Source organism: Hesperophylax consimilis, chromosome 19 (genome assembly GCF_061612785.1).
Source record: "Hesperophylax consimilis isolate HC1 chromosome 19, BYU_Hcon_1.0, whole genome shotgun sequence".
Taxonomy (NCBI): domain Eukaryota; kingdom Metazoa; phylum Arthropoda; class Insecta; order Trichoptera; family Limnephilidae; genus Hesperophylax; species Hesperophylax consimilis.
Window position 1 is genome coordinate 14,290,569 of NC_142854.1, and position 26,723 is coordinate 14,317,291.

General features: G+C 35.4%; 1 protein-coding gene across 1 annotated transcript in view; it reads right to left on the bottom strand.

Annotated features, from left to right (window-relative positions):
- Positions 1–26,723, bottom strand: part of LOC149414858 (beta-1,4-glucuronyltransferase 1-like) — a 240,317-nt gene that overhangs the window by 185,530 nt on the left and 28,064 nt on the right. Inside the window, exon 2 of the mRNA XM_089643340.1 lies at positions 14,000–14,063. The gene's annotated coding sequence lies outside the window, so the exon portion shown is untranslated. The remainder of the gene's footprint in view (positions 1–13,999; positions 14,064–26,723) is intronic.

Below are 26,723 nucleotides of genomic sequence, written 5' to 3' on the forward strand. Positions count from 1 at the left end.
GAAATATTTAAAAAAATGCTAATTTATTAAAAATCTCCCCAAATTATTGGTAATCCAGTTAAAAACTGGATAGCAGGGCGCTTCCTTATAAACTTTTAAATAAATTCGTAATATATCGGAACACATATGAACCTTGTCTTTGATAATATACAATGACGAATGCAAAATTTTTGAATTTTTATGAACCTTCGACAAGTTTATCAGAAAACCCATCAATTTAATATTTAAGGGCCGGTTTACGAACAATTTGAAGAGATTTTTAATAAATTAGCAATATTTAACATAAGAAATTTTTCTCCGTGCGCTCAAAACATTTTTGCGAGTAGATTTAGAAAATTATAGTTATCCGTACAGCATTAATTTTTTTTATCAAAGTGTGTGTTTTAATTATAAATATGCAGATAATAAGAGTTGAAAAAATTCTTATCATAGTTAGCCCAAATGACCTAAATTCAGCAATATAACATAATGTTTTTGCACTATTACAGCCAGTGGCGTGCGGTTTTGGATCAGGGTAAGCAGAAGGGAAAATAGCGTGATTGAGAAAAATAACAAGTACTCTTTTCATGCAAGTTTTCGCTAAGAATGGCTAAGTTGCTGACTGTAGCCAATTTGGTTGGGATTTCATAAACCAAATAATTATTCATCCATTACAAGCATATTGATTTGAGAGCTGCAAAAGATTTCAATAATTTAGGAACGTTTATTATGTTATATAAAACCCTTGTCAGATGCCAACTTGAGTATAACTCTACGTTATTGTCTCCATTTTTCAATATTCATTCAGATAACATTAAAAAGATTCGACGGAAGTTTCTAAGGTTTATAAATTATAAATTGCATATTCCTATACAAAACATAAATTACAATTACCTCTTGGATAAAATGTCTCTATTGAAACTTTCTGAAAGAAGAATAAGCACAGATTTAATACTGTTACAAAGAATACTACATATAAAAAGTGACTGTCCCGAATTACTTCAATGTATCAATATCCATGTTCCCAAAAAATCATGCCGACATTTCTTACCTTTTTACTTCAATAACCAGGACACTAGCTTATCAAAATTCTCCGATTCCGAGACTTCACAATCTCGGAAACAAATATTCTGATCTGGGTGATATATTTCATTTGAAAACTAATCAGTATAAATGTTGTATATTCTATCACTTTTATTCTTCTAGACACAAATAGACCTGTGTAGTGTGTACCCATATAACTTCTCCGCTTCTACTATTTTGTTTTGTTGAATCTTTTGAACTTTGAACATTTTTGCCATTATGTTTACATTCTTCTTTATTGTATTAATTTTTAAGTGTTTACTCTGATACAAAATGCTTGTATTTTTTTTAAAAGAAAAGCCCACTAGGGCGTGTAGTAAATAAATAATAAATAAATATTATTCATTAATATTACATATATATTATATTATCATTATTTCGATATTAAAGATGAACCAGATAAATTCGATACCTATTAAAGATGGCACTGATCGCTATATTTGCTGGTGGTCGCAATTTGTTCTGAAAAGCTCTGCCTATTTAGACACTAGTAATGAGTGAATGCGCACACAGCATACATGTACATATATTTTGAGAGGTATAAAGTAAACATTGAATACTCTGACGTGAGCGACATTCAGCATACTTAGTTTCTACTTTTGACACATTATGGTGTGCAGCCGGTACAGTGCGCGCGGCACTGAGAACCGTAGTACTTACTTTTGAAAGTGTATATTGAATTATTTTAGTAGGTTTATAAAATTTTAACATTATTTATATTTTTATGCGGGGTAATGAAGGGTAGGCAGTGCATATGTGCCTGTACAGAATGCACGCCTCTTCTTACAGCTAATTACTAGATAAATAAATAATACTTTTATCAAAAGTATAAGCCTAGTTAGTTTTAGTAGTTTTTTTTTTACATTAACTCCACACAGTTGACCTGAGGAAAATAGTTACACTTAGGGCCTATGTCATCTCTGGGGATGCTGTGTGGAGGATCTTTTTAAGGAGAGGAAGGAGTGAACATGGATTTTGAAGAAACCCATATTGTAGGAAGGAGGAAACACAAAGGCCGGCAAATCGTTCCACAGCCGAGCTGTTGAACTCAAGAAGGAGTCGAAGAAGCGACTAACGTGACAAATGTCAGCCGTGTACATATGTAGTACGCGAAGACATTTGAATATTGCTGATTCCGGTTAAAAACGGGATTGCAGGGCGCTTCTTAATAAAATTTTAGTAGATTCGTAATAATATCGGAGCACGTGTTTATGCACCTGCGTTTGTCTTAATAATATATAATGACGAAATGCGAAAATGTTAGGATTATTATGAACATGTGTTCCGACATCGTGAAAATTTATTGGTGTTTTACTGAAAGTTTATTAAGAAACCTATGCAATCCTGTTTTTAATGGGATAACGAATAATTTCCTTATAAATTAGAAATATTTTTTATCAGTTAGTTTTCTCCGTGTAGAGCGAGCGACCTTTGAAAGTATGATTTAAGAATAACTTCATTTCCTTTCAGGCTTTGTAAACCGCCCTTATTACCTAAAGCATGACGAATAATATTATCCATTAATTAAAAAGAATGAGTCACCTCTCGCATAGAAGTATTAATCACAAGTAGGTACCTATTCTGTACTACAACAAACAAGATTCAAAACAAAAGCTAATAATATTAGTTATCCACGAGGGTTAGGACTTAGCTAGTATTAAGGTAGAAACACACTGGGTCGACGTACGCGATACACGCATTACTACGTTCACAGCTCAACGTGCACACTGGTTCTATACAGGTTACTCGTGAGACCAGATAGCAAGTGGTCTCTAGTTCTTAAGGCCCCGTAGTAAGCGTTCAAAGATGGCTTGAAAGGGAGATATGTAAATACGAATGTTAGAGGGAGCGCGGCAATATTAAAAAAAGATAATAACTAAGCGAAAATGAAAATGTTTCAAATATAACAAAAAACTCTTTACGAATGTTTTATTTGCACTTAAAGACACACTGTGAATTTTTTCATACATATAACATATTAAATAAAAGAAAAATACGTTTTTTTTATAATTTTCGGAGCTTGCTTTGTGATTTTCTTCAATCGAGGGAATTTCATATAGTTAACGTGTCGGAATAACAAATGAATAGATATAATCTTAGAATATAAGAATTTTTTTGGGATCTTAAAAACTTAAAGAGTTAACGAGAAACTATGAATGCGGCTTAAGTACGCAGCGCGCAGGAACGTCAGTTGATTTGACATTTATTTTTAGGTTCTGTGTATGTCACTTGTCAGCAGACGCAATTCGTAGTTTTGTCATGTCTTGCAATTCAGAGAGCGAATTTGAGGACGATTTGCTTAGTTTATTAATTTATTAAGACAACTGTCAAAATATAACCATAGATGTACCAAACTTAACAGTAGATGCATAGATAATACCACTCATAGATGTGAAATCATCTCACCAATTTGAACTCAACAAGTTTACATGTCCTAGGCCGATCTGGACAGCCCAGATCAATGGAACGTGGGTTTGCATTGCGTATGACAAGTGTATTTCTAAAGCATCTTTTTCCTTAGAAAATGTATGGATTGTAATTAGTCCGCATGCGTTGCTTACGTAGCATACGTCGACCCTGTGTGTCTCTACCTTTGTCAATGATCATGATTATATGCACGACTCCGTGACTCAGGTGACCTTTCCGTGAAATTATCAGCGGCCTCATCCGAGATGACCGAATGAAGCTGCGTTAACGCAAACAGATGATGGTAGCCGTGAACTCGCTGATACGGCTAAATAATTACCTTCGATCAATTACTGCATATAGACGGGTTGTAGAGCTCTCAAAGTGGCAAGCAAAAGAAACGCTAATTGCCGTGCTTTAGATTATGTGGCTTTAGTATTAAACTGTCAAGCGTGGTACGTAAAACAATCCTGTTACGCCATTACGAATTATACATTAATTTACATATATACATGCAACCACTGTACTAAGATAATATTGTTGTTCGTCTATAAACCGCTCCCGCGCGATCTTATGGCGATGCGCTACGTCGTGCAATATTTTAAATTGAGCCGCTATCAATAACAACCCTTTCATAGATGGCGATAAGGTTTGAAATCCCGCTTAACACCATCCGCCTGTTTTGATTTATGCAAGAAAAAAACATGGCCAAAAACTGCCTTTTATTTTATTTTGTGGATGTTCAGGCATAAATATTTTATTTTTTTTGATAATTTTATAAATAACTTAATTTTCCAACCTATACAATAAAATCATAACCGAAAATGGTTTCGTAAGTATGAGATTTTGAACTTTAAAGCAGTTTTCATAGGCCTTTACATTATTTTTTTCTGGGCTTATAAAAAGACTTATCTAAAAAATACTCGATTATTTCAAAGGCCAAGATGTATTCTACTCGCAGAATTTAATTAAAGCATCTGAAACATTTCTAGGCGACCAAATTGTCAAACGAAAAACACATGATTTTGCATTACTTACGTATGGCATCGCCTTAACCGTTCGCTGAAACGCTGTTTACCTACATACCTTTTACATCCGCGCACGTCTCGCGCAAAACCGATTTGTGTTCAGTACCACCGCTGTGACACCTGAGGAGGATAGACAGGAAGAAAACAAGTGCTCTTTTCCTAATGGTGAGTCCTTCCTTATCCATACAACATATTATTGTCTTATATGCAGTGGAAATTACACTAACATTCAAGGTCCTTCGATACACATTTTTTACACTCCTTAAAAACATACCATAACACCTTTTACACACCAAAATCGAAATTGCCCTCGTGTTATGATCAAGTATTTTCATTACACGGCAAACACTAGAAAAGGCCAAGGAAAGACATTTAATACGTAAATACACAAAATTATTGATCATTATAAAATTTACTATTATTTCGATTATTTTCCGAAGATTTTCAGCGGAATTAGCGAAAGTGAGATAGCGAACATAGCAATACATAATTATAAAGATAATCTACTTACAGTTCACGGAGAAAACTCACTGATATAAAATATTGCTAATTAATTAAAAAATCTCTTCAAATTCCTGTTAAAAAAGGGACTGCAAGCCTTTAAATAATGAATTGACTTGTCTAATACACTATCAGTGAAACACGAATGTGTTATGGCGATGTCGGAACACGTGTTCATAAAAATTCTCATATTTTCACATTTCTTCATTGTATAATAACAAGATAAACACAGCTGCATGAACACGTGTTCCGATATATTATGAAAGTACTAAGAGTTTATAAGGAAATGGCCTGCTGTCTCCTTTTTAACAGGATTTTAATAAATCAACAATACTTATTTTGCTCCGTGTAGGTCGTCTCATACAGTATTACGTATTCGTCTTAGTGTAAGCGAGTAAGCGTATCTTGTCATTTCATTCACACCCGTGATGTAGAATGTAGCGTTCGACGCAACTTTTAAATAAGAAAACGCGGCCCGATCCTATAGTTTATTGAATTTTATTTATTTATTTTATTTTAATATTACATTTAGTTACAATAGTGACGTATTGCCCATCTCACTAGGTGTGGAACGCCTGTGTTGAGATGGCAATTTACATAGTGGTTGTTAACTGAATACATACACACATATTAATTTTGAATGAACAGCGTTTAAATTAAGAACTTAAAAGAAGTAGAAGTTTCAGACTTGAAATTTTTTTTCTTAATTTTGTGAGAAAATGACAAGTCTAAGTGTATTGTAACGTCACTGCATTCCATGGAGTCGACAGTTAAATTCCGATTGTATATAGTAACATAGTAACACTCCTGAATTGTAAGTTTTGGTGTCGTGACGTTTGACAGAGATGGTACTGAATTGCCGACAGTGGCCAGCATTTCAAACAATAAACATATTTCATATTTTAACAGCAACAATAAATAAACAGTTAATTTTTTAACTTGCACTCTTTTATCTTATCTTTGATTGTCTCTCTGTGGTACTAAGCGATGGGTATTGCCCTACCATCGCACGTTGGTAATCTAGTCTCTCAGCGAAACTTCAAACAAAAAGAATAATATAATTAACTTGCAAAAGAGGAACTAACCACCGTAACGTGAGTCTAGTGTTTGTACGCAAATTAGCTTCGTAAAGTAGGCAATAATATCATTATTACATATTGAATTACAGTTCTACCATCTTTATTTACACCTCTCACGAGAAGGATATGAAAGTATGTAGAATGGATAAACACAATTGATGATTAGCATGCTTAGAACGTGCCAATTCAAGATTACTTCGCATACAAAAATTTGCAAATAAACACTTTTGAAATAGACTTAATCATTCGCTGAGGTCAACAGATGATTTAACGAGTTATTTCTTCGATTTCAAGCGCTACATGATGATTTAATTATGTGTGCGGTGTGTACATAATCTTCAATGGGTCATACAGTGAGGTAAGAGTCAAAAATACAAACATTGAATCTCATTAAGTTGGAGATAAGAATAGACACTCGTGTACTACACGAAAGAGTTGATGCATTCATTTCCCGAGCAAGCTGCCAAAAAAAGTTGCATAATGCTTATATCAGCTGTGAAGATAAAAGAAACAAGATTGGACCAGTAGTATTTATACTTCAGTTGATATCACAAGTGTGCCGGGTATTAGTAAAACTGTTGAAGTATCAATTATTAATACAGAGAGATGGAAGATGCCAGCAAACAGGCAGCACAAGCGGCCAGGGAAACAGCAGGAAAGTTTACATCTTTCGTGACGGGTTATGCCAAGGATACTACCAACGTGATCAAAACCAACGTCGAAGGCCAGCTAAGTGACACGGTGAATAAACTCGGACAAGTGTCAGACGCCACAAAAGAAAAGATGCAACAGGCGATCAGCGAAGCGGGGAAGAAGGCGGAGGCTGTTTTAGGTGAAAAGATGGGCAACGCAGCGCAAGTGATAAAAGATAAAACAGAAGAAACGAAGAAGATTGCAATGGAGAAGTTGGATGCAGCAGCAAAAATTTCCAAAGAACAGACGGAAAGGGCGACACAATCGATGAAAGAAAAAATGGCAGCAGCAGCGGGAGTTGCAGAAGAAAAAGCGAAAGAATTCGCCAAGACTACTGAGGAAGTCATAAAGAACAAGGCTAGTGAGGCCGGGCAAGCCATCAAAGGTATGACAGAGCAGCAGCTGACCAAAATGCTGGCGGCTCTCAAGACTTCTGACGTGGCCGGCGCCAAGGAAAAGGAGAAAGAAGAATTCGTAAAAGCCTGCAAAACTGTATGTACGTTCGATGAATCGAACAGACGAGAGATTATGAAATGTGAAATCAACTGTTTGCAAGTGAAGGAAATGAATGAAGAAGTGTTGAAGATGGCCAAACAGATAGAAACGCAAACAGATGGAAAATAATGACAAAACAATTTGAAACTGTGATTATATTTATAGATCTTGTACGAGAGTATGTTTCGTAAATAAATGTATTAATACGAGTAGTTTTAGTGATTTCTTCACTTCTCCGCGGCCTTTCCTCATGTTGAGAACCTCTTTCCTCAGTCTTTTCACAGTTGACAAATAGACAAACTTACCCTCTATTAATTCTATATTGTATATATCATTATGATTAAAGAATATTGTGGTTTTCTTGATAAAGATATGATAACCCAATTTATTTTTTTCAGTTAAGACGAGACAATACCCGAAAATAAAGTCGGAATGTTAAGAGGTACAGCTGCGCGCTCCTTTTCATACAAAATTTAAATTGAGATTTGAGGACAAAATATTTGACCAAACTGAAAAATTATTTTTTTGTAAAAAGCGTTAACTTTGTGGCTCGTTATAATTTACAATAAAAACACACAAAAATGTTTTTGACCACTTAAATTTACAATAAAAAACACATAATTAAAGGGGTCAAAAACAATTGCACAGTACACAAAGTACTGTTTTTTTCTTCTTAAATTATCAATAACTCACAAAAAATTTCCAAAGTTGACTATAAACACGAAAAATAGAATTCTATAATCTCATTTTATAATTTAAACCATAAAATAATAAACAAGCACATATCCTTACTAGATAATTGCTACACATTTTGATAAAAAAAATATAGTTGTAGTTTGGTTTTGGTTAGGTATTTCGTCCTCAAATCCAAATTTATTTTGTATGAAAAAGGTCGCGCAACCGTTCCTATTAACGACGAGTCGTCGTTAACATTCCGACTATTTTCCGTCGCAAATGTAAGTCAAGAAGCCGTGCACGAAAGTATGTGTATTTCCTTATCCGTGTTCAATAGGAGGCAGTACTACCTTGAAACACGCACGGGTTTATTACGCTAATTCTCTTTCTAAACTCTAGTAGTGCCCCTTGTTGAACACGGAAAGGGAAATACGCGCACAGCCCTGGTGTATTGGACAGACCTGTATTTGAATTTGTAATAGAAATCTTCAAAATAAAGTTAGAATCGTAACGACTTAATATCTATAATACGTATCTTAATGTCGAATTTGCCTTAGCAGGCCTAGAAAATGTATCTTTCCGTGGGGTTTATTTAAATTATTTCTGATGAACGTATTACTAAAATCTCAGATGTTTCTAGAGGAATACCTCGGGAAGTTACTAATTCAACGTCAAGAAAAATAAATTCTAGTGGTTACAACTAATTTTATTTTTGAAAAACGTTTTATAAAATTTTCAAACTGTTTTTATTCATCTTAAATTTAAATAACATATATCCATAGGGATAGTTCTAAAAAACATGTATTATCGTTAAAAAATTCGTCAGAATTAATTAAAAAGTGAGTTTCGAGCAAACCCCCGTTAATAGAATTTTGCCTTAAATGGAAAATTCAAAACATGCAAATATACGAAAGGCGCTTGAAAGACATGATTTTGTGAACTGAAAATAGATTTTTTTTCTTTATTTCATGACACAAGAACCAAATGTAGGTAATTCTGTTTAGTAAAATCGCATTTCTCCCTTAAAAATATTTTTTATGTGAATTTCATTAATTATTATTATTAGTCTTATACGTCAGTCGTTTTAAAGCCAAATAAGTTCAGCAGTTCCGATGACCTGTCGTAATTATCAATAAAAAATAACTTAAAATGTCAGACATCCAATGTAAACAGGAAAAGGTCACTATTTCAGTACATAGATACCTATAAAAAACAGTAGACTGATTTCAATAGTCATCTACATTGTCCAATTGTCCACACACAAAGCGCTCGAGTTAAAACAGGACTTCGCTCAGTCATAAATAGTGTAAATATTTAATAGAATAATTACTTATTTATTTCTATGGAAATCCATCGCGTAATTAAACAACAAGAAATGTAGTCATTGGAATAATCCATATATTAGACCAGATAGCAGGTTGGTCATCAACCGCAGTGACAGAAATAAGTATAATCGACGTGGTTCGTGATTACTATCTGATAAAGTATAATATTTATTGCTATAGTGTTTTCCAATGAACCAAGTAAATTTTGAAGCTAAAAGTGAAATCATAATGATATAAACCTTAATTTGTCTCTAAATAGCATAAAATAAAGTCACAATCCGCGTCTGTCTGTTTGTTCGTTTGGTTCTTCTAAACCACGCAACGGATTTTGATAGGGATTTATCTATCATTTAGAGAATTTCTTCCGGAAGGTTTGTATATATAATACATGGATAGTATATATTGTGTTCGTACAAACAGGTCTCCAATTCGTCTTGAAAAGGAGTTTATAAATAATTGGTTCTTTTAGATTAATCAGGGATTTATTATTACTCCGCGTATTATAATGGTGACTCGATAGTCGACCTAACTAGAAGCTGGCCAATTGGAATCTGAAACAGTAAGTTTCTCTGGGAGCTATCCCACTGGCCCTGGCGACTACTGGCCACTGGCTCCATCTTGCGGACTTCCACGCAAGCTCTATGCACTGCCATCTGTGCGTGCATCTATGAAGCCCTTATTTCCCAACAGTATATTATTTTGAAAGTAGAGAAAATTTGAGCAACGCCGAAAAGCAAGTATACGATAAATTTGTGTTCGAACGAAAATTGGTCGTTTGCAATTTAAATTTATGACCATCAAAATGCTTTTATTAATAATTTTTATTTTATATTTCATCATATTTTTATAGTAAACTGGCTGCGTGTACCCGGCGTTCTTGGGGGTTATTCTGGTGAGATAGACATATACCGTCGCGGACTTTTCTGTGGGCTTTTTTAGGATATACAATTCCGTAGTACATTCTTTGGATGTATCTCGTAAGGTTTAGCCAGCGTTAGCAATGTAAGCGCCCAAGCATATTTTTTGTGAATTCATTACAAATCATCGAAATTTTCTGTCTTCTATAAATATAATATACATTTGGTATATACATAAACCTTCCGGAAGAAATTCGCTAATTTTTATTTTTTTTAATAGTATTTTGTAAAGTAATTATTTTTTTTTAGATAATGTATAGATAGTCCCACGAAGCTGCCACATGGCTGCTTGTCTGCAGGTTCTATCTCAATATACAATAAGGAAGTTGAGTCCATTTTTTTTATTTTTTTTTATCAATGTTCGCATTCAAACTTAAATACTGGTATTTTTTTTTTTTTAAGTTTGTTTTCATAGTTAAATTAATTCTCAAAGTTTAAATTTTATTAAGCCCGCCAAAACGAGCGGAATCCGAGCAACAGGCGGGGTGTAGTGTGACGTCATTAGAACTGTGAAAACCACGTCGCTTAAGCATTATGTATGGAAAAAAATTTAATTCTTCAACAAGGAATTCCAGTAATTTTTTTACCAATGTTAACCGTCTATTATAATTGATGTTATTAAAAAAAAAAAGAAAATTGATTAAGATTTCATAGTTAAATTAATATTTTAAGTTAGAATATTTGCTTTTCACGCCCGATACGGTACTTGTACGGTATCGCCGTCGCTACTTGTTGACGTTCCCCGCGCGAATTCAGGACCACCGCGCAGAAAAGTAAAGACCAAAAGTAAAATAACGGTTTACAGCCCAGTTCACTGTGAGACTTTTCTGAGCGGCCGGCGGCCTGAAGTGTATCACATGCTATGTGACAAGTATAATAATAAAAACATCTAAGTTATGCAATAAACAACATATTATTATAAAGCACTATACGAATATGTATCTTTAGAAATCCATTTCATATAATAATAATAACAAATACGTACATATATTTGACAAACCCAAATAAACCTTTGGCCTATACACCTCTCTCATCTAAATCGACCATCTCTCATGTAATAGAAAGAGATGCACCATAGGTGTTCCGTTGTACGTACAAGTCACGACACATGTGACGACAGAATTCTTTCGACCAATCGTGGAACGTATACAGTCTATTGCTATTGAATGCTTTTTCAAGAACGTTTAACTAATTCTAAGAATAATAATATAGAAATATATTTATATATTTAGAATCGATATTTTTTGATCTACATGAACACATTTTTTATAAGTCAAAATATTTTTCACTCAACTTCCTTATTATAATACAATATAAGTCTCGCGTTATATAAAATAAATTACAGACTCTTACATACAATCATAGAACTCACTAAAGCGTCCCAAGTATACTAACACTTTGAATGACAATACGATAACGTACATTCAAAAGTACAAGACAATATAACACACAGATAACACACATTCAAAAAAATTATAGTGAAAATCAAAATCCGTTGTGTAGTTTATAACAACTAAGAGCACAAACAGACAGAGATGGATAGGGACTTTATTTTATAATATTTAGAGAAACTGACGAGTACCCGGCGTTGTTCGGGGACTTATAAATTTTTGGAGGTTGTGGATTCTTAGAGTACGTGACATCTGGGTTCATTTTTAAGACTGAAATAATATTATATTTATTTATTTATTGGATAATTTGTATAGCGCCGCTTTTGTGAGATATCACCTCAGGGGCACTTTACAGTTGATGCAGGTATTACAGAAAATATAAATATTACAAAAATAGAGTGAAGTTAAATTAAGTAAAATGAAGTATAGGAACAGGTGACACGAAGATAGAAGATATAGACTCTGCAGCAAGAATCCTAGGTGGTGAAGAAACTGGACCAGCTGCTGCAGCGAGAGAGTCCACCAACAGTGCCAGCACAGTGTTCGTCATCCGTCCAGGTATGTGTCTGCTGCTAATAAAGCGCTGACACACTATCCTCTCACAGATACCAGACCTTGGCAGCACCGCTGTGACGTTCTACGAAGATAGAAGACGGAGACTATGCAGCAAGAATCCTAGGTGGTGAACGAACTGGACCAGCTGCTGCAGTAAGAGAGTCCACCGCGTCCAACAACAGCGCAAAGGTATGTATCTGCTGCTAATAAAGCGCTGACACCTCACGTAGATAAGAGACCCTGGCAGCACCGCTGTGACGTTCGGCAAGTCCATCATTTATCTCCATGTAATCCTGTTCCTGGTAATTGTTGAAGTGGTGCATTCTGCTCGCAATAAAAAGCGACGGTCGGGGTAATAAATTACCCTGGGCTTAGTAAAAAAGTTATGTAGTAAGTATTGTTTCACTTCATTGGCCGTGTCTTCCTCGGGCGTCCTCAACTTATTCTACCATTCCCGTACACGTCATACATTCTCCTAAACGCATCTTTCTTCGTTCATCACGTACGCCTAATTTTAACACAAATAATAATTATTTGATTCGTGTCTTCCTCGGGCCTCCCCGACTATTTCCACCATTCTCTTCGTGTAGTATCATGAAATTGGCAAGGTTACTGCTAAAAAAACTACATCATATCGACTTTAATTCATTTAATTTCTATACAGACAAAACGTGTTGAGTTCATTCTTTCTTTATTGTATACTAGTGGAACCAGCAATGCTTCGCTATTGCTAATATCTTTCTCGGATGTCCCCGACTTTTTCCACCACGCACTAATGCATACCATAATGTTACTATTAAAAAACTACATTATTTGGTCTTTAATTTGTCCAAGTATCTCATTCCAGTGCAGAGCTAATGAGCTAAGTCTTCATCGGTTGTTCCCGACTTCTTCTAACATTCAAACCACTCTTCAAACACTCCTGGCACTAATAAGAACAACCAAAATTTTCAGCCAAATCGGTCCAGTAGTTTTTGAGTAGTTTTACATATATATAACTCACAAATAATTACCACTATTGCCACTAAAACCATTAAAAATTGAATTCTTTAATAGCCTATATTTTATAATTACAATAGCGTATTATCCAAGGTTGATATTTTCAGTTGCGAACTTACCAAATACAAGAGGTCCATAAAAGAATATTTCTCTGATGGTTTGTGACTAATGTTTATGTCTCTATTGTTTATATCTCTATTATATCTACAACCTATCTCCATGGCTATAAATGTATTGTTTTGTAAATCTTTCGTTTTATATAATCTTTTGCTGTCTCAGTAGAGGTAAAGTCACAAGGAGGAAATCCATAATTAGTTTTATTTTACTATATAATACTTATGTACAAAGTGATTAAATGTAAACGGTCGATTTCCCGAAAATGAATAAATAAATAAATAATTTAAAACACAACGAAAAAGGCCACGCAGACTTAAACGTGGATAACCTAAACAAGAAAGTCGCTTAGACAAGAGATTTAGTCAGCATCTCAGTTTTACTTGTATTTTAAAGAAAGACAACTTTTGAGTGAACTAACTTCGAATGTATTGTATTCCTTCTACAACATGAATTTCCCAAAACCCAACTACACTTATTTCTCATCATTTTAATATCCATAATTTCAATACCATTTGACCAGTTATAATTCCGCGTATTGATTCCGTTGAATGCTGACAAAATTTCGGAACACATATTTGCAGTCCAAGATTAAAACGCCGGAAGTCAATATCCTGGCGATAGTGTACCTAAATATGAATACATAATATCACTATGCAAGAAAAGTATTACAGTGGTACTAAGGATCGGCTGCAAGTAGTGTAGTCAGCTGCGTGGCAGGATATTAGTTACGCCATTCAAATGAATTGGTTTACTTACATTGAGATGAGGAGAGCAGAAACGAAAGGAGATAATCTGGACTCTGGACGGAATAGTGAAGTATCTGGAAAAAGATTCAAAGTAAATTGCTGTTACTTATTTATTTAATTAATTATTAACGCCCTTTTAGGGAATATTTGTAAAATTTATTTTGTGATAAATTGAAGATGATTATTTTTTATTGATTATTTTCCTCGTTCGTATTCTGGCCAATGAGTAATACAAAATATTGTAGTTAGTCCCAGAATTTTTGCGCTGAAATGAATCCCGACATTTTTTTACATAGCTCGCTCCACACTGGGGGCCATAAGGAAAAAAATCTTTAAGGCCCTATGTAATCTTATGGGAAGCTGTGTGGAGGGTATTTTTAGGTAATTAAGTTCTGGGAAGGAAATGACTCTTGACATGACCCGACTCAAGTATCTGATTCACTTGGTCTTGCCATGTCTTCCTCGGGCGTCCCCGACTTCTGCTACCATTCACATTTGCATCGTATATTCTCCTTACACTCCTTTCTTCGCTCATTCGCTCTACATGCCCAAACCACTCTTGCACTCTGCGGATTTCCACATTTCTCACACGATCTACATGATTTTACCACACATACGCCTCAGGGAGCTCATTTCAACAGCATTCAGTCTACTTTCATCCTTTCTCTGCCAGTTCCATGCCTCACTTCCATACATCAGGGTAGGTACCAGCACTCCATTGTGGACTGCTAGCTTCGCTTCTTTGGACATTTTTTGTTAGCGTTCAGTCCTCCATTATTGGAGTTACCTGCATTTATTCTTCTTTCAATATCTCTGTCAGGTATAATAATAATATTTATACGTTCATACATTTCTGTTGAAAAAATATTTTTTTAGTAGTTTGCATTTATATTTGTATTCTTCTCAAGCGAAGCGATAGGAAAACCTTCAATTTATCTAAAAGCATATTTTTTGGTATTCATAATGTACAACAATTCGTTATAAAGAATAATCAAAATAGTGATTTGGCATTAAGCTTCGCCTTAAGTACCTTCTATTATGCAATAGAACCAATGCGATCAATTCCTGACCATCAAATGCATCAATTAGAATTTTTTAAAGAAACACAAAGTCAGTGAAAATTTAAAGTCCGTCCGACAATTCAAGCACATTCAGATAACTTTATTATAATGTATATGTCTTCTTCATGTTTTTATAATTCGGTTGGAGTGGCAAGATGCTTGCAGTCGGGGCAACACAATGTATTGCCATCGCATCTTCCAAAAACGATAAGCATCGAATATCATTGTCTGGGGAAACAATGCACGGGGCCAGCCACCTAATTCGTCGCAGTGAGATCAAAAACCTTTCAACAAGTGTTTTTTGTCTCTTAGGGCGGGTTGCTTCATCAATTAAGAAAGTTAATTTTCAAGTTCTATGCAAGGTCTGTTATTATTTCAGTTATTTATTTATTAATTTTCGGGAAATCGACAGTTTACATGTAATCAGTTTGTACATAAGTATTGTGTAGCTAAAATAAAACCAATTATGGATTTCCTACTTGTGACTTTACCTCTACTGAGGCAGCATAATATGGAATAAGTAAATTAAATTTGTGAGAAAGGAATATGAATTAAATAAATTATACAAAACAATACATTTATAGCCATTGAGAAAGGTTGTAGATATAAATCAAATCATAATAGAGACATAAACATTATTCACAAACCATCAGAGAAATATTATTTTATGGACCTCTTGTATTTGGTAAGTTCGCAACTGAAAATATCAACCTTGGATAATACGCTATTGTAATTATTGCATAGTCTGTTCAGGCAAGAATTCTGCTTAGAGTTTTGCTTTGATCAACCTTGAACAGGACACAAGAGCGTGTTAGCGAGTTATGTGAAACAACTGGATAATAATGACATAAGAGCAGAACTTAAAAATGAACTGTGAAATTTGAAGAATTGTTTAAATTCTGTTAAACAACCCGCCCTTAGTGTTGGGGATGACACGAAATCATAATGAGTTTGTATGAGGTAGGTACTCAAAAACTGAAATGAGGAATACGCTAAGCGTCAAACACGTTATACGAATGCGTGTATTACTGTTTGTGTGAGTAGTGCTGAGTCTCTCAAGTGGCTCAAGGCGGTTGGGACTCTTGTGCGGTATTCACACAATAAAACAAAGCCTTAACTCCCACAACACCCCCTCCCCTTTAGCAGTTGGAACTGTTGCGTGGTGTTAATACAAATTAATTAATTAAAATTATAGCATCTAGGGATTTAACCTCTTCCTTGCAGGGGCTTTGCTCTATCGATTTGTTTCTGTTTTTGTTTTGAGAGTCGTTAATATTCTTTCAATGATTAAATATTACAATTAGGAATTTTACTAAAAAAATCTACAAAATATAATCTAGAAGATGATGCAAAATACAAAAAGCATATTATCTGTACTGTGCAGTGTAACGCAGATAAAATTTTATGTTTTTATCGTTATCAAGTTTAATTTGTAGAACTCCATTTAAATATTAAATTATTACGCGTGATAGCTGTTTCGCCTTCTGAAAACATTTTTCAGATCTCTCAGATCTATCCTTAACCTAAAAAAATTAAAATGTGTCTACTTTGCACTCTTTCAAGCAATTGCTACATATGGGATTATGGGATGGGGAGGTTGTGCATCTTCAACTCTCCATCCCATGATTTTAACTCAAAAACTATTGCTAAGGATAATATTCAAATGTCACCCGTCACACCAGAGCCACTTTTCAAAAAATTTCAAATCCTAGATATTCGTCAATTATGCATTAAGACTATTCTTATATACATATGGAAAAAAAATATCATGAAAAAAACACAACAAAATATTCACACCCGTTACTCGTCACTCCTAAAATGTATAATTCCTCCAACAAAAACAGCATTCCTCCAGCGACAATTCTCTTATATTGCTCCCAATATATTCAATTCCCTCAATATAGATACCAGAAAATCGGAAACTGATCATCTTTATATAAAAAATAATCGGAATTGGCTATTGGTAAAGGGAAGGAACTATTTCAAAGAATATCTCGTGTCATTAAATTAACTGCTTTTTTATTCCATTCTGTTAATGTTTTCTTTTTTTTGTCTCTTTTTTCTCTCTCTCTTATCTCTGTACATCTTAACATTGTAATCAAAAACATTATGACACCATAATACGGGCATGAGCCTAGTATTGTGGCTGTAGACAACAAAATAATTGTAATCATTTAAATTTTTATGAATAAAGAAAGACAAAAAACTATTATTTTTATTGATAAGCTAACATTGAAGAGAAAAGATTTTTTATTATAATTATTAGCCTGAAACACCTTTAAAAATTGAAAAAATCTTCCGAGAAAAAATATATGCCGCCGACGGGAATTCATAATGTACATCTAACACTTTGATAATGCCTTTAGAAGGCGAAACAGCTGTCACGCACAGTACTTATTACACGGCAGAACTTGTTTTTAACTAAACTGTTTTTTTTTGTAAATTCAATAATAATGTACTATTAGGAAATCAGTGCTCGCGAACAAAAGATTGACCGTTTGTGAAGTTGGTAATTTTTCTCTGACGTTTTAGGAGAAGAACAATAATGGAAAATAATTACGAATACATTAATAATTATTGTGTACAATAAGACAGGTGGTAGGATTGTCTCATTCGGGGGCTTACTGCCAATTCCACTCCGTGAATCACTGCAGTACGGAGAGAATATTAATACGTTTGACTCGCGGGAGAGTTCACCCTACCTAAGGGTTTTCAAGAAGACTTTCCTCTCTAGTTGCTAACTGGCTCTCGTGGACGGAGAAAAATGAGTAATACTGATTTAATCAAAATCTCTTCAAATTATTGGTAATCTTGTTAAAAATGGGACTGCAAGCGTGACTGCAAGCGGGACTGCAAGCGGACTGCAACACGTGAACATCCACCTGCGTTTGTCGAATATATCATGACGAAATGCAAAAATGTAAGGATTTTTATGAACATGTGTTTGGAAATCGTGATAAAACATGGGATTTTAATTAAAGTTTATCAGGATGCTTATCAATTCATTCGTTAATGGCCTACAACCCCGTTTATAACAGGAATACGAATAATTTTAAGAGATTCTTAAGATTCTATAAACTTTAAGTGGCAATAAAGCGTTCCCACGCGGCTTAAATATCGGTCCTACCTAATTTGGATTTCGCGCAATTGTTAACCCTCTTGACTCCAATGCCTGGGGAGTAGGGTTGCCATCTCTAAAATTTGGCAACCAGGACAAGAGGCGTGAAAACCCCGGATTTTAGAGCCCATAACCCGGACATGTCAACAGGTTTTTTTAAACACAGTCAGTGTAATAAAAACAGTTTAAAATGTCATAAATCACCTTTTTATTTATTTTCAGATCTTAAAATTGAATTTTGTCATCTTTTATCATCATTTTAAATGTACCTAACAAAACAGAATCTTATTACAGTTTGTTACACATTGTTTTCATAATCAGTTACTAAATTCAGTCTTCTTAAATCTTAAGCAACAAAACTGACCCTTTTTAAAGTTTAGGCTTACTGGAATGTAAGTTACATTATTAATTTTTTAAAACATAAAATATCCAAAACTATTCTCATTTATATCACCTTAAATTTTAATCAACAGCCATATTACCTTAACACGGTGATACGTGGGTACTTACATAGTGATTTACAACCAGCACAGTGGTCGGCTTTGTTTCCGTAGGAAACTTAGGACGCCAAACTTTGAGTGACAAAGTATGCCGAGCGCTGTGGTAGATACATGAAACCCTCCCTCAGGGATGGGCATAGGGGCTTATTCGCAAGCAGATCTGATGAGTATTAATGAAAGCCAATTTCTCTAATAGGCACAATAACCTCTATTTCATTTATAAGGTTTTTTACAGAAAAGATATTGTATAAACTTACCCCCCATCACAGACCGTATATTGTAACCCTATCTATCTAGCTATACTGTGGATGGATGGAGACGCCTTCCTTCAAGGGTCCGCGACTGCTTCAGCGCGGGCGACCAGCCCGCCAGCTCCGTCTCTCGTTCAGTCCCAGCCCAGGGACTATCAGTTCCTCCGCAATGGCCTCCGGTTACCATCCCTCCAAGTATTAGCGAAGACCGCAAAGCGTGTGTGGTGAGGCGGGAAATAGGCGATTCCGCTCTCAAATATGATACGCAACCGATAAATTGTCAATTACTGCCTGCTCCTGTCGGGTATTACGCGCAAAGCGAGTGAGGATTGCCGCCCTTTTTGAGGATTACTCTCGAAACGGAATCTAGCACCCCGGTGTCCATTGACCGCGTTTCACTGTCCCGGGTTCAGATTTTGAATCGCGCATTAAACGTATTTACTCGCGGTGTTGCACATGAATGCCATAATCCGCGTTTCAGGATCGGATGCCGGGATCAAAATTATTCGAGCATTTGCTCCGCTCGACTTTTAAAATTCACAATCGTAATTAACCTGGCACTTCGACATTCCCACCGAGTCCGAGCCCAACTGGACCCTGTGGGTAAGTGCCAAAACCCGCAAGAATAATTCCTATCGTCCTATGTTGCGCTCAAATGTGGTTGTCAAAAAAAACCCATAGACAATAATTGAAGTGATAATCAGTACCTGATTACAATTGTTATGTTTAAATGAACTATTTTCATAACAACGGGCATTAGCCTAGTATGGTTGTAAAAAAACATAACAATTGTAATTTCAAGAAATCTATGAAATAATAAATAAATAAATAATAGATTTTCTTTCAGCTTGTGGAAAACATTGTTGGTTCCATTTCGTTCTATTCCACCGAAGTTTGTATTGCAATTATCTCCAGCAAAAGCAATACATTTAGTCAAGAGGTCATGCTGGCGAAGCTGTGTTATTATCAGTTCAGTGATTGTGTCAGATGTCTCGTTCTTCGTGATTTCTATTTCGAGCACCTTTGTAGTGATACCGTTTTTTTTACATCAAAATATTGAATAATCAACGGGAATAATTTTGTGCTTCCGTGATTACTAGCATCAGTAGCCACGCTGATGAATGGTAAATCTTGTAAAGCACTCTTCAGTTCTTCAACAGACAAAGGGCTTAGCACTCCGGTGTCGGTTCGTCGCGGCGTACAGGCACAGTCCGTGTGTGGCGGGCGGCCCAAGACTTTAAATTTTTAAACCCGGACTACAAATGAAAACCCGCCCGGACGCTCCCCGGACGCCTTCTAAACTAGGACAAATCCGGGGAAACCCGGACGGATGGCAACCCTACTGGGGAGGAACGTTGAATCGTCAGTAAAACAATTTTTTTAAGTTTTAAAAGGCATTTTTAAAGTTCACGGCCCAAGTTATGACGCGGCTAAGTCTACAATTGTAAATACGGTTCCCTGATAAACACACACCTTTAAAAAGTGATATAGAGTCATTAAAAGTGATGAAACAAAAAATATTTAACCTAATTTTTGTTTCATCACTTTTCATGACTTTATATCGCTTTTTGGAGGTGTGTTGAATTGTCATTTTGATGACATACCCAGTCACCTGAAAATACATATGCCATAGTAAAATAACTTTGTTTTGTATGGGTTGATTTTTTTAATTGAGCAATTGAAGATGTTGGCATAAAAACAGCGAATGTCACAAATCAATTTGGTTTATTATTTTAAAAATAATTTTAATGCGTTTTTAAATAATTTGTAAAGGAGAATTGCGTAAATATAAACAGTGAGTATCAACTACACTAATTTTAATAGAGCTCGCTTTTTAAAGGCAGCTTCATTGATCGGCATGTCGATATCGGAATTGATTCTGTCCAACAGCAAGATTGCTCTCCCCACAGGCATGACCATTGGCAAGTTAGTTCTGCAGGAAGGAGATAGAACAGACGTGTACGGAGATAATCAGTCTGAAGAAATGTGTAGCAATGTGTACATCCCTCCTCATTTATAGATAAATAATTCCGAACACATCCTTAGGCCCTTATCCTAAGGCCCCGTAGTACGCGTTCAAAGATGTTTTGTAAAGGGAGATAGATATGTAAATACGAATGTTAGAAGGAGCGCGCTAATAATACAAAAAAAACGATAATAATTTGCATCGTATATTCTCCTTACACGCCTTTCTTCGCTCATTCGCTCTACAAGCTCAAACCATTTAAGCGTCCATTTCTTGAACTTGCTCATTACGCTTACATCAGCCTTGCACTCTTTACGGATCTCCACATTACTCACACGATCATACATGTTTTTACCACACATCCGCCTTAGAGATCTCATTTCTACAGCATTCAGTCTGCTTTCATCCTTTTTTCTGCCAATTCTATGCCTTACTTCCGTACAACAGGGTAGGTACCAGTACTTCATTGTGGACTGCTAGCTTCGCTTCTTTGGACAATTTTTCGCTAGCGCCAACTTCTTTCAGTCCTCCATTAATGGAGTTACCTGCATTTACCCTTGTTTCAATATCTCTGCCAGCCTTCCCATCTCTCTAGACTCTAGAACATACTTCATAAATACACAAACTCATCCACCTGCTCCAAGTATTCGTCATTCACAACTACAGGCTTTTCCAATAAGAGGTGTTATTTTGAATAGCCCGTTATTTCGGTAGATGTTACTTTTGAAGCTGTCATTTTTTAACATTTGACAAGTAGAAACTACGCAATTAATAAAAACGGAACGATACACGCTTCAATAACGCACTGAAATTATTTAAATTCACTTGAGTGAATCAAATGCAAATCATCTTGAGTGATGAGGCCTATTTCCATCTCGGTGGCTTCGTCAACAAGCAAAATTGTCGCATCTGGGGCTCGGAAAACCCAACAGTTATTGTTGAAAAGCCTCTCTATCCTCAACGTGTGACTGTTTGGTGCGGTTTATGTTCCGGCGGAGTCATTGGACATTACTTTTTAGAAAATGAGGCTGGAGCAACAGTTACGGTGAATGGATTGCGCTATCGAGAGATGATTAATGATTTTTTTATGGCCGGAATTGGATGATATTGATCTGGACAACGTTTACTTCCAACAAGACGGCGCTACGTGCCACGCAAGTAACGAAACCATTGATCTTTTACGATTGAATATCAAAATAACACCTCTTATTGGAAAACCCTGTATATTGCATGCTTCTATGGAAAAATATTTTTGTATTTTGTATGATAAAAACAAATCTTTTTTATTTCTACCATCATATAGAATGACCTCCCGAAGTTTGCGCACTGTACCCCCGAACACCCCGTAGTAACTACAGTTTTGTGGCGTCCTAAGCTGATTATTTTGACCATGCATGTGGCTCATATATAAGCGATACATAATGGAACAATAACAATGAGTCCGTTTTATATGCGTACTAAGCGTAACCAAGTTCCTTAAGTACCTTAAAAATTAACATAAATTTAAAAAGGCCGCTTAAACGTGGATACCGAAAACACGAAACCAAGAATGCCATCTCATTTGTCATCTGAATCCGTTATAATAGTAATCCGTGACTAAAGCGTGTTTTCCGGTCCGTTTGGGATGAAGTTTTCTTGTAGCAGATTGGTCACGCCTTGCTGCCATTTGGCTGCACTAGATCCATTATCGTTGCAATAACACGTTGTCTTTGTCGTGTTAATAGGATTTCTTTACGGTGGATTTGAAAGAATCTGTGTTTTACCCGAAGACGTTTAAGACAATTCCGGTCAAGGAACATCTTAAATATAAAGCGGAAAATTTGTTGTTTGATGCTGCAGCATCAACACTCTCATTTTACCTTGAAACTTTAGGGGGTGATTATTCATGATAGTCTAAGAAAAAAATCGTAATAAGATTGTATACAAAGCATTCCTAAATATCAAAAATAATATATTGCAATTAAATTTGTCCAGTGTAATCGTAGCTTTTCTTTTTGATAACAAAATGGTCACCTTCACATTTCAAATCTTAAATAAAACAGCTGACCGAGTGGAAGAAGTAATAATTATAAAGGTGTGCGGACGCTTTGTACACCACACCAAAATAAGCAATTTATCATAACTTGAAATATGTCCACATTTTTCTGGAATATCCACAATAACACCCAAAGTTTCGCATTAAGGGGGTGACAGATTACGCTGTAAGTTCAAACCTTATTATGTGTTATAAGTGTGGGCGTGGCGACGGAATGCGCTGTGATCTGCTAGCCAGGCTGAAAATTTTGCGACTTCCTCTCCTACCTACGGCAGGAGAAGGGATCGGAACAATTTACGGAGCGCCGTAATTACGGGGCTGTCATCTGTCAAAGTGACAGATCCCATATAAAGAAATCAGTACCCCTATTGATCTGACCCTCTCTCCTGAGTAAGATTATAGCGTAGTGTGTCACCCCAACATATAATACGTATATTCCACGCCCAAATTATATCTTTAAGGGTTTATGAACCTGAAACACGGTGTATTTTTTTATTTTATTATTTGAGTACATAAAACAAGCAGATTATATACCTGACCCCTCAAGTGTCAAGTGGTTTCATTAGTTCTGGATTTACGGGACCTCTTCAACCGAGGATATGTACCCATATAACAGATAAGCCATATTTTGTTTCTTTTTGTTTTTTTTTTCAGATGACAAACATACATTATCTTCACTTTGATTTTGTTTCAAGATTTTTGTTTTGTTTATGATAGCTTGCAATACGCGCGGTTCCCACGTTCGGTGATTTGTCAGTATGAATCTGACAGAATACAAGCAACTCGCACTGCAATATCACCATTCAGTCCTCGTAAATAAAATCTGCTTACGAATTATTAGTCCTTTTTACAATGGCGCGCAAATTGCTGGCTGCGTAAAAAATTTAATAACATATCCGGGTAAACAAAAGTTCGGGCTTGTTTCCAAAATATAATATTTTGTTACACTATTTAGTTAGAGACTTTTACAAATGTATTATAATTTGGGCGAATCACTCAATTTTAGATTCGTTTAAAAATGAACATTCAGTAATGGAAAACTTTGCCTTACTTTAGCGAACTTAACTTTTCTACGCATGGTCTCGTTATTTCAATGTGCTCTTCGGCGGTCAATGTACGACTGATGTCAGAGTATACTCAAAGCATTCTCGAATCCTCCTGGTGACAAAAATATGGTAACGTGGTTGGCCTCCAGCTCGTCGAAATTATGCACAGATTTCATGTAAGGGCAAGTCTATGGTAATAATTAAAATACCACGGATGTTACCAGCTAGATTGCTGTATATCTTTGAATTTTGTATATCTTACAGAATTAATTTTCTTTATGCCAACCACCCTTTCACTGAAAATCATTTATATAATTTCGTCCAATTTCATGCATCGTTTATTAATAATGGACAACAGGTTGAAGCTACACATCGACACACAGTGACGTGCAGTCGAATTTGCGATTTACCAGAGCAAAATGCTTATTGTTTGTAAAAAATAAATAAGTAAAATTTAGATAATAAGGCAGCTAACAATGTGTCAAATACTACATGGCATTTTATAAGTGAAATTATCGGTTTAAATAATTACGATATTAATTAAAATTATTGAAAAAGTATAAATAAAGTTTAAAAAATATTAATTAGATACAGAAAGCGTATTTTTTTTAAATTTTCAAATCTCAAAAGCTTTGCACAAAAACTCACTCCGTTTCTCCGGGGTGGGCAGAGGGGACGGACCGCCAAACAACTCGGTCTTGACACACACTCTTGCCTCATTTACATTCATACATACTCTTCTATTTTTCTCTGACTCTTAACTTGACCCGAATCCAGTATCTGGTTCACTTTATCGTTCCAGGTCAACCCCGGCGTCCTATAATTCCCGTACACTTTTTCTTCGCTCATTCGCTCTATATGCCCAAACAACCTGAGCGTCACTTATTACGCTTACACGAGTCTTGCATTCTTTGCGGATCTCATACATGGTTTTACCACACATACGCCTTAGGGATCTCATTTATACAGCATACTTCCATCCATCCTCTGCCGGTTCCATGCCACACTGCCACACACGGAGAAACTTACTGACATAAAATATTGTTAATTTATTAAAAATCTTGTCAAATTATTCGCATTCCTGTTAAAAACGGGACTGCAGGCCATTAACGAATGAATTGACAGGTTTCCTAACAAACTGTGGAACACGCGTTCATTAAAATTCTTATATTGTTGCATTTCGTCATTATATTTGTCAGGAAAAGCGCAGCCTAATATTTTATTAGGAAATTGATTGTAATCACGTCTTTAACAGAATTTTAATAAATCAGCCATACTCATTTTTCTCAGTGTACATCAGGGTAGGTATCAGCACTCCATTGTGGACTGTTAGCTTATAATCTTTGGACAATTTTTATTAGCGCTAACTGCGTTCAGTCTTCCATTAAGGCGATGCCATGCGTCGTGTGACATTTTGGATCAAGCCGCTAACAATAACACCCCTTATATAGATGGCGATAAGGTTTAAATTCCCGGTCAATACCATACGTCTTTTTTGATAAATACAAGGAAAAAACATGGCCAAAAAGTGTTTTTTATTTTATTTTGCGTATGTTCAGGCACAAATATTTAAATGTTTTCCGATCATTTTATAAAGAACTCAATTTGCCACATTATATAATAAAACCGTAACCGAAAATGCGTTCGTAAGTAGGAGTTTCGAACTTCAAAGCAGTTTTTATAGGCCTGATACATTATTTTTTCTAGGCTTATTAAAATACTTATCTAAAAAATACTGGATTATGTAGTAGGCCAAGATGTGTTCTACTCGCAGTATTTAATTAAAGCATCTAAAACATTTCTAAGTGATCAAATTTTCAAACCAAAAAAACATGATTTTGCATTACTACGTATGGCATCGCCTTAATTGAGTTACCTGCATTTACCCTTCACTCAATATGTCTTCCAGTCACTCGTAACAATCTTTAAAACAATAACCCATATCACCATAGAAATATGAATATTAGTAGACCTGCCCTAAGTGATTAAAAGCGTATTATCCCCACTCCCCATACCGGTTCCATTGGAGCCGGCTGGGCTCGCGTATGGCCTCAAGTGAAATTTGAAAACGTGACGTCATCATTCTTGTGCGAACTATGGTCGAGGCATCATCGGTTCATTTTACGAAATAACACGGCAAAATGTTGACTTGTACTATGAAAACTTGTAAAAATAGATGTGAAAAAGAGAATAAACCCAATTGTCGTATTACATTCCATATATAAGCATTATTTTACTTTATTTTAGGCATATTCACAACGTATAATATAGATCAGTTTTAGAAACATATACTATCACATCGAGAAACGTCTGGACGCGAAACACAAAGCTGGTTGGTTGCTGGGAAGTAAATTATGAACATTTATAAAAGTGTCTTAACTAAATACTTAAACGAAATATTCGACTCTGAAAATAGAACCGAATTTTTTTGCCGAATTTGGACTTCGCAAATTTGTTCATAACGTGGCGAGTAATTTGCGCTCCCATGTAAAAATGTCTATTCATTCAAAAGCAGATTTTACTTTTAAGAAGTAAATGGTGATATTATAATGCGAGATGCCTATTTACTGTCAGATTGATTTATTGACGAATCACAGTCAGTCTTACGCCCTTCGTTCTTCAACAGTTGATTTTACCCCTCGCCATTATCTTCTCGTCTATTAATTCCTATGTCTGTGCATATCACCCATCTTCTGTATAAAATATATTACTTATCTACATTAACTAATTACTAATTACACTTATATAACACCTACC